Here is a 13969-nt window from a genome sequence, read left to right as displayed (position 1 = left end):
GGGAAAAAGGAAAGGGGGAAAGAAAGGAAAGGGTTGGATATGGGAGGGGAAACACACTAAAACTGGTGGTATTCAGAAACAAAATACTGTGGAATATGGATAAAGGTGTGGGGCAAGGGGGGAAATTACAAACAGATGGACAATACCATGGAGGGCAATAAAGAATTAGTAATCATAAATTTGAATGTGAATGAGATGAACTCTCCATTAAAATGTTAGCAAATAGCAGAATTGATTAAAAAACAGAATCCTACAATATCCTGCTTACAAGAAACTCATGTGAACCAAAGAGATACATATAGAGTAAAGGTAAAAGGTTGGAGCAAAATATATTTTGCTTCAGTTGAAGTGAAAATATGAGGGGTAGCAAATCTTATCTCAGACAAAGCAGCTCCAAAAATAGATAGCTTTAAAAGAGATAAGGAAGGAAACTTTATCCTCCTAAAATGTAGCATAGACAACAAAGTGATTTCAATACTGAATATATATATATATGCACTCAATGGGATAGCATTTATATTCTTAGAGGAGAAGCTGAAAGAACTACAGGAAAACATAGACAGCAAATCTCTACTAGTAGGAGACCTCAACCTCCCACTCTCAGATCTAGATAAATCGAATCTTAAATAAACAAGAATAAGTTAAAGAGGTAAATAGATTGTTAGAAAACCTAGATATGGTAGACATATGGAGGAAATTCAATGGGGATAGAAAGGAATATACCTTTTTCTCTGAAGTACATGGAACTTATTCAAAAACTGAACATGTACTAGGACATAAAAACCTAATGATCAACTGCAGAAAGGCAGAAATAGTGAATATATCTTTCTCAGATCACAATGAAATAAAAGTCATAAAATAATATGGGGCCAGGGAGATATAGACCCAGAACTAATTGGAAACTGAATAACCTTATTTTAAAGAGTGGACCAAAAAACAAATTATAGAAATAATTAATCATTTTATCCTAGATAAAGACAATAATGAAACAACATACCAAAAGTTACGGGATTCACTCAAAGCAGCTGTCAGGGGATATATTATATCTTTAAATGCTTGCATGAATAAATGAGAGAAAGAGGAAATCAATGAACTAAATATGCAACTAAAAAAATTAGAGAAAGAACAAATTAAAATCCCCAACTAAATACCAAATTAGAAATTCTAAAAATTGAAGGTGAAATTAATAAAGTCCAAAGAAAAAATAATATTGAATTAATAAACAAAACCAAAAGTTAGTTTTATGAAAAACCAATAAAATTGATAAACCTCTGGTCAATTTGATTAAAAAAAAAGAAAGAATAAAATCAAATTGCTCATATCATAAATGAACAAGGTAGACTTACCAACAATGAGGAGGAAATTAAAATAATATTTCAAAATTATTTTGCCCAACTCTATGCCAAAATATTTGATAATCTAAGTGAAATGGATGAATATTTAAAAAAAATACAAGTTACCCAGGTTAAATGAAGAGGAGATTAAATACTGAAACAGACCTATTTCAGAAAAAGAAATTCAACAAGTCATCATTGAACTCCCTAAGAAAATCTCCAGGGCCTGATGGATTCACAAGTAAATTTTGCAAAACATGTAAGGAACAATAGTTGCCAATTCTATATAAACTCTTTAGAAAAATAGGGGAAGATGGAACTCTTCCTAACTCTTTCTATGAAACCAATATGGTGCTGATACCTATACCAGGAAGTGTTAATACAGAGAAGAAAAATTACAGACCAATATCCCTGATGAATATAGATGCAAAAAATCTTAGCAAAATAATTACAGCAAGTTATCACTGGGATAATACATTATGATGAAGTAGAATTTATTCCAGGAATGTAGGGTTGGTTCAATATTAGGAAAACTGTTATTATAATGAATTATATCCACAATAAACCTATCAGAAATTATATGATCACATCAATAGGTTCTGACAGAGCTTTTGCCAAAATACAGCACACTTTCTGAATAAAGGCACTAGAGAGTGTAGGAATAAAGGGTCTGTTCCTTAAAATAATTAGCAGTATCTCTCCACAACCATCAACAAGCATTATATTCAATGGGGAGAGGCTAGATGCATTCCCAATAAGATCAGGGGTGAAACAAGGATGCCCATTATCACCACTTCTATTCAATATCATATAAGCAATCTTAGCTTCAGCAATTAGAGAAGAAAAAGAAATTGAAGGAATTAGAAATGGGAAGAGACAACACTCTGACTCTTTGTAGATGACATCGTGGTCTGCCTAGAGAATCCTAAGAAATAATCCAAAAAACTACTGGAAACAATTAGCAGTTTTAGCAAATTTGCAGGATATAAAATAAATTCTCATTAAATCCTCAACTTTTCTATATATGACTAGCAAGATGTGTCAGGAAGAGCTAGAAAGAGAAATCACATTTGAAGTAACCTCAGACAATATAAAATACCTGGGAGTCTATTTGCCAAGACAGACTCAGAAACTTTTTTGAAAACAAATATAAAACACTTCTCACACAAATTAAATCAGATTTAAATAACTGGGCAAATATCAACTACTCATGGATAGGTAGAGCTAATTATATTAAAAATGACAATTCTACCAAAACTGAACTACCTGTTTAGTGCCCTAACAATCAAAATTCCAAAAAAATTACTTTAATGAGTTAGAAAAATTTGTAAGTAAATTCATATTGAGAAATAAAAAGTCAAGAAATTACAGAGATTTGATGAAAAAAATGCAAAAGAAGGGGACTTAGCCCTACCTGATCTAAAATTATATTACAAAGCATCAGTCATCAAAACTGTTTGGTACTGGCTATGAAATAGAGTTGTAGACCAGTGGAATAGACTAGGTGCAATAGCAGCAAACAATTATAAGAATTTGCTGTTTGATAAACCCAAAGAGTCCAGTTATTTGGATAAATACTCTTTTATAAAAACTCCTGGGGCGGCCAGGTGGCACAGTATATAAAGCACTAGCCCTGGAGTCAGGAGTACCTGACCTCACATCCAGTCTCAGACACTTAATAATTAGCTAGCTGTGTGGCCTTGGGCAAGCCATTTAACCCTATTGCATTGCAAAAAAAAAACCTTAAAAAATTCCTGGGAAAATTAGGAGTTAGTATGGAAGCAACTTAGATTAGACCACCACCTCACACCCTTTACCAAGATAAGATCCAAATGGATACAGGATGTAGACATATAAAACAGTACTATAAGCAAATTAGAAGATCAAATACTAGTTTACCTATCAGATCTATGGGAAATGGAGCAGTTTATGACTAAGGAAGAGGTGGAGAACATCAGCAAAAACAAACTAGATGATTTTGATTACATTAAATTAAAAAGCTTTTGCACAGATAAAACCCACTGTAACCAAGATCAAAAGAAATGTAGTAAACTAGGACACAATCTTTATAACTAATGATTCTGACAATGGACTCATTTCTAAAATATACAGTGAACTGATTCACATTTTTTAAAAAAAAGCCATTCCCCAGTTGACAAATGGTCAAAGGATATGCAAAGGCAGATGAAGAGATCAAAGCAATACATAGTCATATGAAAAATTGCACTAAATCATTAATTATTAGAGACATGCAAAGTAAAGCTTCTCTGAGGTACCACCTCACACCTCTCAGACTGGACAATATGACCAGAAAGGATAATGATCATTGTTGGAAGGGCTGTGGGAAATCTGGGACACTATTACACTGTTGGTGGAGCTAGGAGCTCACCCAAACTTTCTGGAGAGAAATTTGGAAATACTCCCAAAGGGCAACAAAATTGTGCTTACCCTTTGATCCAGTAATACAACTACTGGGTCTCCACCCTGAAGAGATGATGAAAAAGGGTATAAACATCACTTGTAGAAAAATATTCATAGAAGTCCTGTTTTTGGTGGCAAAGAACTGGGCATCAAGTAAATGTCCTTCAATTGGGGAATGGCTTAGAAAAATGTGGATTATGTATGTCATGGGACACTATTGTTCTATTAGAAACCAGGTGGGATGGGAATTCCGGGAAGCCTGAAGGGATTGCATGAACTGATACTGAGTGAGATGAGCAGAAGCAGAAAAACACTGTACACCCTAACAGCAACATGGGGATGATGATCAACCTTGATGGACTTTCTCTTTCCATTAGTGCAATAATCAGGGACAATTTTGCGCTGTCTGTAATAGAGAATACCATCTGTATCCAGATAAAGAACCATGGAGTTTGAACAAAGTTCAAGGAGTATTCCCTTCGATTTAGAAAAAAAACAGATATCTTACTGTCTGCTCTTGTTATATGTTATACTTTTTGTTTCTTCCTTAAGGATATGATTTCTCTCTCTTCACACTCAATTTGGATCAATGTACACCATGGAAACAATGTAAAGACTTACAGATTGCTTTCTGGGGGTGCGAGGGAAGTAAGATTGGGGGAAAATTTGTACAACTCAAAATAAATAAAATCTTTAATAAGAAAAAAAAGAATTGGTACATATACTTTAATATATCAAATTGAGGGGACACCTTTTGAGGTAAAAAATAGGAATGTGGCAGTGAATATTACCAAATATGATAAATAAAGAAATCATAGAAATAAATGAGATTTTTAATATGAAAACATTTTGGGGAAGTAAATTCCAGAAAGTCAAGAGAGTCAGGTTAATTCTAAAGTATATAATTTGGTTTCACATACAAGCCAGAAAAAGGAAACTAGTAAATCTTTAACCAGAATTATAAGGTAACATTTTCAGGAGTTTATTAGAATAAAGTTTGGTAATGTTAGTTATTACAGAGAGTAATGGAACAATTGGGGATCTGAGAACAGAAGAGTGCCCAAGAAAACTTTTAGACCTGCATCCTTATGAGAAATGTTTGTGGTTTATTCTATCTGAGAAGGGGAGGAAGAGAAATTCCAATTAGACTGTGAGATTTTTTTAAGTCAATGTTTGCTTCTCAAAAGCTTTTCCAAGTAAAATCAAGAAGTGTTAAATATTAAAACCTTTTAATTGAAAAATGTATTGTGGAAAGTGAAATCATACATATGGGTTTTATAGTTGCAAAATAAAGTTTTAAGTAAGCTATGGGGATCTAGTTAAGAAAAGTAATAAAGAGTTAATAAAAATAATAGCAAAATAGAATATTTAAGGAAAATACAAGTTTTATAGTCTGAGTAGGAGGTTCTGAAAGAGAATCAAGGCTAGAGACAATTAGGTATTTTGAACCATTTGTTATGTATGGAAATTGGTTAAAGCATGAAGACAGAAGGTTTTTAGCAGATTTGACATTGCTTACTTAAAAGGATTGATTTGGGGATTTGGGGGAGCCTTTGGAGGTGATTTAAAAATCAATGAATAAAAGGTAGAATAGAAAGTGAAAACTTTAAATGAAGATATATATGTTTAAATGATGTTAGGGTAATCTGGGAATTGTGTTAAACTGCCACTTTTGCAGTATCTGGCAGAAAACTGATTGGAAAAACGATAAACCCAATAAGGTGAAAAGTTTTATATGAAAGCATTTGCTAGGTAAATGTTAATTTTTATTTTGTTATTATTGATTCTGTAATGTGCTAAGCTTTTGTGAAAAATAATCTGAAGATACATGTAAACTGAATTATGGGGTTTGTAGAAAAGTTTTTTTTTTATTCTAATGTTTTACAACTCCTCCCATGTCATAGGAGGCAAAGGAATTAATGGAAATGTTATAATAGATAGGGACAGAATGGCCTTGGCAGAGGCTGGGAGTCTGACAAACGTCTTGTTAGGGCAGATTGTAACATATGTGCTCTTAATCAAGCTTTAGAATTAATTAGAATCAATATTTTACACTGATTCAAATTGTGCTTGAGGTATAGTTCATGTATCTGGAAAAAATCTGGGGTTGAGTGAGTAATGATAAACAGTAAAGGTAAAGAATTAATACACATTCTTATATATCTCAAACTGGGGGGAATGTCCAATTCCCAGAACATAAAATGTTCAAATATTCAGAAATGTTGGTCAGTGAGGGTAGAAAATTCTTATAAGTTAAGAGCATTGAGAATTTACAATTGCACTGATAAAGATAAAAATAATTTGCAAATGTTTTAGGCTTTGAAAAGAAAATGATTTAAGATTATTTTGAACATGTCTTTTGGAATTTAAGAGAAGTATAATGAAAATCTTGTAATTATAAAAAGGTATTTTTAGCAACAACTGTTCTTAAGAATTTTACTGAGCTGCAAAATTCTAGGGAGTAAAGGGAATATACATGAAATTGAAATGTCTAGTGAAAAATTAGTAAATTTTATAAGAATAGATTCAAGCAAGTTTTTTGAGAATTTAAAATTGTGTTACAGTAACAAACAATGAATGGATTGAGGTTTAACCTATCACATTTGTAAGGATTTGTTATGAGAAAACTAAAGAATACCTTGCCAACAGGTTTTGTCTCTCAAGGTCTTTTTGGCCCAGAGAATTTGTGACTGTTTATTCATTTCATTTTATAAACGTGAATATCTATATGTAAGATAAATGTAGTTTACTTTATAGATATTATTTAAAGAGAAATTATACATGTAAATGTAATGCTGCCATGGGTAAAAAATTTATATTGGACTTTTGAAATTATCATCTGTATAAGAATATATTCAAGGAGAATGTTATTTTCTTTTTTTGAAATTAGAAGTGTATTTGGAAGAAGAGATAATTAAGTTTATAAAGCACAAATTTAGAAGAGGTTTGTATCTAAAAGATAATTATCAGGTTAACTTTAAGAGAACTTGTTTTAGTTTGCTTTAAGAGAATGAGATGTCAGCATGAAAACCTTATTTTTCATGTAGGTTAAGAATTTAATGCTTAAATTTTAAAGAAGCAAAACTTGCAGATTTCTGAATTGAAATGCAGATTCAGAAGGATGATATATAAATATATAAGTATATAAGAGATTGCGAGGTATATCTTAACTGTTGAATAAATGTGAGAGGCTTTGGAAAATGATTAGGTAATTAAACATTATGTAACCCTAATTAGATTACTTATCAATGATTAAAATGTTGAAGAGTGTTATCAAGCATGTGATCTACTTTTTTTTACTATTTTACTGTAAAGTTGTCAAACCTGGAATTAATGATTTATTGTTTTGTAGGGATAGTGAGGGGAATTATCAAAGGCCATAAGCCTCTAGGTTACCTGAAATTTTGAAATGATGTGTTAGACCTTGCTCTAGATCTGTAGGTCCAAGAATAAATGTAATAATGGAAAGATCGTTTTGTGAAATCTAGTACTTAATCTGTTACACTTATTACTGCTTTCTTAAATTTAAAGACCCTTAAGATATTCTAATGGATTGAGTGACTTCTGAAAAGTAATAATTTATATTTCAAACATGAGTAATAATTAAACAGGTTTATTGTAGAGAATTGTTTGCATAAGAATTTACCAATTATATGTATATAAATTGGAATTTTTGTGGTTATATATGTATTTATACACATGCATATATATATATATATATCCATATATAAAATCTCAAAGTTGTGATTGCTTTCTTTGAAGTAAAAGTACCTGAGCAACATTAGAAAGACAATCATGATAATAATTTGAGGGGTTTTTTTTCCGTGACAATCTCTGCCTAATTATTATGTGAGAATTTTTTATAATAATCTGCTAGCCAAAAGAGGTGTTTATTTATCGTAATACAACAGGCTAGCCTAGAGGCCTCTAATATATCATCTTCATTCAGAAATAAAATAGATATGATTTCAAACAAAGGAATGTGGGTCTGCAGATTCGAAGTTAGTGCCATCAGGAGGATAAACCTTCTAGTTGAATTATGAAACATTCTGTTTTAAGGGACACTCAGAGTAGATGTGTAGGGAAGGGGGTTCCTTAATTGTAACACCCCCAATACAGATAAGAATTAGCATTTAATCCTTGTAAAGTGGATTCACACAAAGATCTAATTAGATGGAATTACTATTTTAGATCATGGGACTTTTACTTGCCTTATTTTGTGTCTGATATCAGGAATGATCAACAAAGGAAGTGCTGTTGAATCAATGCTCTCTTAAAGTCTGGAAGCCTGAAGAAAGTTTGGACAGTATACAGGTGACAGGTGTATTTTGGAGAAAAAGTTTGAAGGGGCAGCTTTTCAGTGCAACCTAAGGTTTTACCCTTTTGACTTGACTTCCCCAAATGTAACATTTGAATAATGTCTTATATATATGTGTGTGTGTGTGTGTGTGTGTGTGTATACATGGCATAATACTTTGATGATCACTAAAGTTCAATCTGAAATATAAATTTTAGGTCAAGTGGAGTTTAATAACTAGATAGGCCAGCATGTGATTTTATCCTCTGCTCTTAGCAACATGTATTGAAAAGAATTAAGATTCTTTGATTTTATTTTTTCATACTAGGAAAAAGGACATTTAGGTAAGAATAATAAAGAAAGTTATATAATCTCAAGGTATACTACTTTGAAGTAGAAATTTCAAGTTCTACTTTGAGGAGGGAATGCAAGTCAGTTGAGTATATCAGAAGAAGATTATGGATAATACTATCCGTGTTCAAAGTAAGAAAAGTAAAACAAATCCAAACAACAACAAAATAATCCACACTACAGAACTTTAATGAACACTATGTTCAAGAAAGTAGAATTTATTTTAATTAACGAAGCTTGAGTTATTTTAATGAAGAGCAAGACATTGAGGTTAATTGCATGTCACTTGCTGGACAATCTTTGTACTAAGATAGTCATCTAATCTAAATGTTATAAGCTCAAGTTTACTTGATAATTTTCAACACATTCACTTGTGAAGGGAACAATCATGGAAGTTGCATTTTTCTTAAAGTAAAGTATGTATATCAATATAACAAAGGGTAAGGCAAAATGAGAATTTTAATAGCTTTAGAAATTTATGGTCTAATGATGAAAATATGAATCTGTATAATATGATGTTGTGTTAAGAAGTTCTTTACTAGAAGAGGAGATCTCAACAAGTCATTAGAACTGGAGATTGGAATGAACTCTGCAGATATAGAAAAATATTGAATGTCTTTGGGAGGAAAAGAGAAAGAGAGTGGACAAGTTCATCTTCCTCCATTGTGACTATGTGTGTATATGGGTTGTTTGGTCAGGGTTCCAAGAAAAAGATGGATGCCAATTGGACAGGAAGAGAGAATAGAACCTGAGGGTGCATCAGTGATATTGTGAGAGGATTTGAAAAGAGGAGGAATTGGGTAGAGTATTCCCAATAAAATTATTTCAAGGTTAATAATCCCAGTGAAGTCCTCTTAGGTTTAAGAAATATTAAAGAAATAACATTATTTTTTTTAGGTTTTTGCAAGGCAAATGGGGTTAAGTAGCGTGCCCAAGGCCACACAGCTAGCTAATTATTAAGTGTCTGAGACTGGATTTGAACCCAGGTACTCCTGACTCCAAGGCTGGTGCTTTATCCACTATGCCACCTAGCTACCCCAAAAGAACAAATTATTATTCTGAAACTATTTCTAGAAGAAAGTCCCTTGTATTCCCACAGGTGGCTCACTCTGCTAACTTCTGATAAGATTACTTTTACTGACTACTAGAAAGATAGTAGATTTTTTCCCCATGAGAAAACTTTGCATTTCAAAGAAGCTCATAAGACACCTCTTGTTTGATGATAATTAGACTGTGCATAGAACTTGCATTCCAAGACAAGTTACATTACTTCAATAGGTTAGTTGTAATCCTAAACCATCTTGATAGTGAGGTAATATTTTATGAAAATTTTTCATTCTTTTCTTTGTTGCTGGGGTAGATTTCCACAAAGTAGAATATACCTCTGAAGACTAACTAATGAGTTGACAGAGAGGGACAATAGGAAGGAGGGGATTGCATTAGGCCATATAATTTGCTTGATCTGCACTACCTTTGTGAGGTTTGGAGTGTGCCCTATTCTCAAAAAAAAAACCCACCAAAATATCCTTTTGTTTTTTGCTCAGAGGAGTCTTTTTATTATTTTAAGTGGATTTTTATCCCACACGTAGCCAAACTTTTGGCAAATGAAACACTTCTTGTCCAGTCCCTCTAAGTAAACTCTTTCCCTCCATCTCTATAGACCTCTAGCCATAACCCTACAGACCTCCCTAACCAAAGTATCTGGCACACTATCTTCCACAGGGCCCCACTTAGCTCCCCAAATATGTTAGTTAAATCCTCCTTAATTAAAGCTTGCATTAATATAAGGACACTTCTTAATCTCTTTATGTCCAATCCTCCTAAGTATGTTCCTATCCTCTGCCCCTATGGTACAACAAACCTTTAACTATCTATCAAAGTAAAGTCACTTCTGATTTAATTATGTATAGAGCCTCTAAGTACTCTAAGTGCTGGGATACCTTAAAAATTTCTCTTAAGAAATTTATAATTGATTGTAAGGTATAGGAGACACTGGCACAAGACTGCCCAGCATAGGATGTTTTCAGCAGAGAAAGTTCTGAGCTCTGTGAGCAAGCAGAATGAAAGTAGGTCAAAGGAAACAGGGTACATATAAGTTTAGAGTATACACCCCAGCTTTTCACCTGCATTATAGGTGTCTGACCTATGATAGATCATTCTGAGATAGCGTTGGCCTGAACAGCCACAGTAGGATGCACTGCTTTTTGTCTGAAATGTAGTGATGTAATTTTGGGGGTTTTTTGATAGAAGGATAAAACCCAACTATACCAATATCTTTGAAGTATAATTTGTTCAAGTTTATTCAACATTTTAACTATCCTAAGAGAAATATATTTCTCATGAATTGCAAGTGTTATCTTCCCTTGTAAAGAAGTATACTATTTAATGTTATTGACTAATATTTTTTGTTCCCCTTTCTTTTCACCTTTTCCTCTATCTCTTGAGTCTTGTATTTGAAAATTGAATTCTCCATTTAATTCTGGTCTTTTTATAAGGAAATTTTTGAAAGGCCTCCATTTCATTGAACATCCATCTTTTCCAATGAAAAGATATGCTGAATTTTTCTAGAAAGATGTTATTAATTTTGAGTTTTACAATTTTTCCCTAAGCTTGCTTCCCTCACCCCACCCCACACAGAAGGCAATCTGTTATTCTTTACATTGTTTCATGGTATACATTGATCTAAGTTGAATGTGATGAAAGAAAAATCATATCCTAAAGGAAGAAAAATAAAGCATAAGAGATAGCAAAATTACATAATAAGATAATCTTTTTTATTTCAAAATTAAAAGTAATATTCTTTCGTCCTTGTTCAAACTCTATAATTCTTTCTCTGGATACAGATGGTATTCTCCATCGCAGATAGCCCCAAATTGTTCCTGATTGTTGTACTGATAGGATGAGCAAGTCCATCAAGGTTGACCATCACCCCCATGTTGCTGTTAGGGTTATAATGTTTATCTGGTTCTGCTCATCCTACTCAGCATCAGTTCATGTAAATCTTTCCAGTTCCCTGAATTCCCATCACTCCTGGTTTCTAGAACAATAGTGTTCTATGACATAAATATGCCACAATTTGTTAAACCATTACCCAATTTAAAGACATTTACTTAATTTCAAATTCTTTGCCACCACAAAGAGGGATTTATGGATATTGTACAAGTGATGGTTTAACCCCTTTTCATAATCTCTCTTCAGGGTATAGACACATTAGTGATATTTCTGGAACAAAGTTTATGCACAATTTGATGCACTTTGGGCATAATTCTTAATTGTTCTCCAGAAAGACTGGATGAGTTCATAGCTCCACCAACAATGCATTAGTGTTGCAGATTTCCCACATCCCTTCCCCTTTCTGGTCATGTTGGCCAGTCAGAGATGTGAGATGGTATCTCAGAGATGCTTTAATTTGCATTTCTCCTATAAGAAATGATTTAGAGCAATTTTTCATAGAACTAAGTATTGCTTTGATTTCCTCGTCTTTAAATTGCCTTTGCATATCCTTTGACCATTTGTCAATTGGGGAATGGCTCATTTTTTTAAAATTTTACTCAGTTTTCTGTATATTGTAGAAATGAGCTGTCAGAAATAATAGCTGTAAAAATTGTTTCCCATTTTCCAAAATTTTTTGATCTTGGTTATATTGGGTTTGTGTGGGCAACAGCATTTTAATTTAATGTATTCAAAATCATCTAGTTTGTTTCAAATGATGTTCTCCATCTCTTCTTTGGTCATAAACTGGTCCCTTTTCATAGATGTGACAGGTAAACTACTACATGATATTCTAGTTTATTTATAATAAAGTTTAATGTCTAAATTCTGTATCCATTTTGATCTTATCTTGATATGGGGTGTGAGGTGTCAGTCTAATCTAAATTTCTTCTTTGCTAACTTCCAATTTTCAAAGGATTTTTTTTTTTTATTGAAGAGTTTTTATGCCAATAGCTGGACTCTCAAGCTGGACTCAAACAGCAGATTACTTTCATCATTACATGCTATTTTAAATAGCCTATTTCACTAATCCACCACTCTATGTCTTAGGCAATACCAGACAGTTTTAATGACTGATGTTTTCTAATATAATTTTAGATCTGGTAAGGCTATACCACTATCTTTTTTCAATTTTTTTCTTTCAATCCCTTGAAATTCTTGACTTTTTATGTCTCCATATGAATTTTTCAGGATTTTGGCACTAAGCAGGTTGTTTATACTACATGGTCATAGTGTATTATATTGAGAACTTGTTGTAATCTTTTTGCTAAGATATTATTTAAGATTTTTGCATCTATATTCATCAGGGATAGAGGTTTATAATTGTTTTTCTCTGTTTTAACTCTTCCTGGTTTAGGTATTAGTACTATATTCGTGCTGAAGAAAGTTAAAGCAGAGTTGTGTCTTCACCTATTTTTCACAACACTTTATATAGAATTGGAACCAATTTTGTGCTTAAATGTTTGATAGAATACCCTTGTGAATTCATCTGGACTTGAATTTTTTTCCTTAGGGAGTTCAATAATGGCTTGTTGAATTTCATTTTTACCTGCATAACTTATATTTTTGTAAATATTCATCCATTTCACTTAGATTGTCAAATTTATTGGCACATATTTGGACAAAATAAGTCTTAATTATTATATTATTTTTCTCCTCATTGGTGGTGAATTTATCATTTTCATTTATGATACTGTCAATTTGGCTTTCTTCTTTTTATTTTTCAAATTGACCAGAGGTTTAGCAATTTTATCATTTTTTTCATAAATCCAACTCTTGGTTTTATTTACTAGTTCAATTTTCTTGTTCTTGATTTTTTTTTAAATTTCCCCTATATTTTTAAGTATTTTTAATTTGGTATTTAATTGGGGGGGTTAATTTGGTCTTCCTCCAATTTTTTATAGTTGAAGCTTTAGTTCATTGATTTCCTCTTTCTCTAATTAAGTCATGTAAACATTCAAAGATATAATATATTCCCCTACAGTTGCCTTGAGTGAAGCCCAGAGGTTTTGATATGTTGTTTCATTATTGTCATTATCTTGGATGAAATAAATAATTCTTTCTATAATTTGTTCTTTGATCCACCCATTTTTTAAAATGAGGTTATTTAGTTTCCAATTAGTACTATGTACTAAGTGCTATGGACTGCAGAAAAAAGCATATTCCTTCTATCCTCATTCAATTTCTTCATTGAATACATCTATCATATCTATGAGTCTATTTACCAATGTAAAAATCTTTGTTATTTAATTTATGATTAGATTGATTTAAATCTGAGAGCAGGAGTTTGAGGTCTCCCAGTAGTAGAGTTTTGCTGTCTATTTCTTTCTGTATTTCTTTCAACTTTTCCTATAAGAATTTGGATGCTATATCATTGGGTATATAAATATTAATTACTGAAATTACTTTATTATCTATGGTTAGTTTTAGGAGGATGTGATTCCCTTCCTTTTCTCTTTAAATGTTATCTATTTTTGAAACTGCTTTGTGTGAGATAAGGATTGCAAACCCTGCTTTTTCTACTTTAGCTGAAGCAGAATATATTTTGCTCCCACATTTTGCTTTTACTCTATGT

This window comes from Macrotis lagotis, chromosome 6 (assembly GCF_037893015.1).
Source record: "Macrotis lagotis isolate mMagLag1 chromosome 6, bilby.v1.9.chrom.fasta, whole genome shotgun sequence".
Classification (NCBI taxonomy): Eukaryota; Metazoa; Chordata; class Mammalia; order Peramelemorphia; family Peramelidae; genus Macrotis; species Macrotis lagotis.
Note: the sequence above shows the minus strand (reverse complement) of the source record.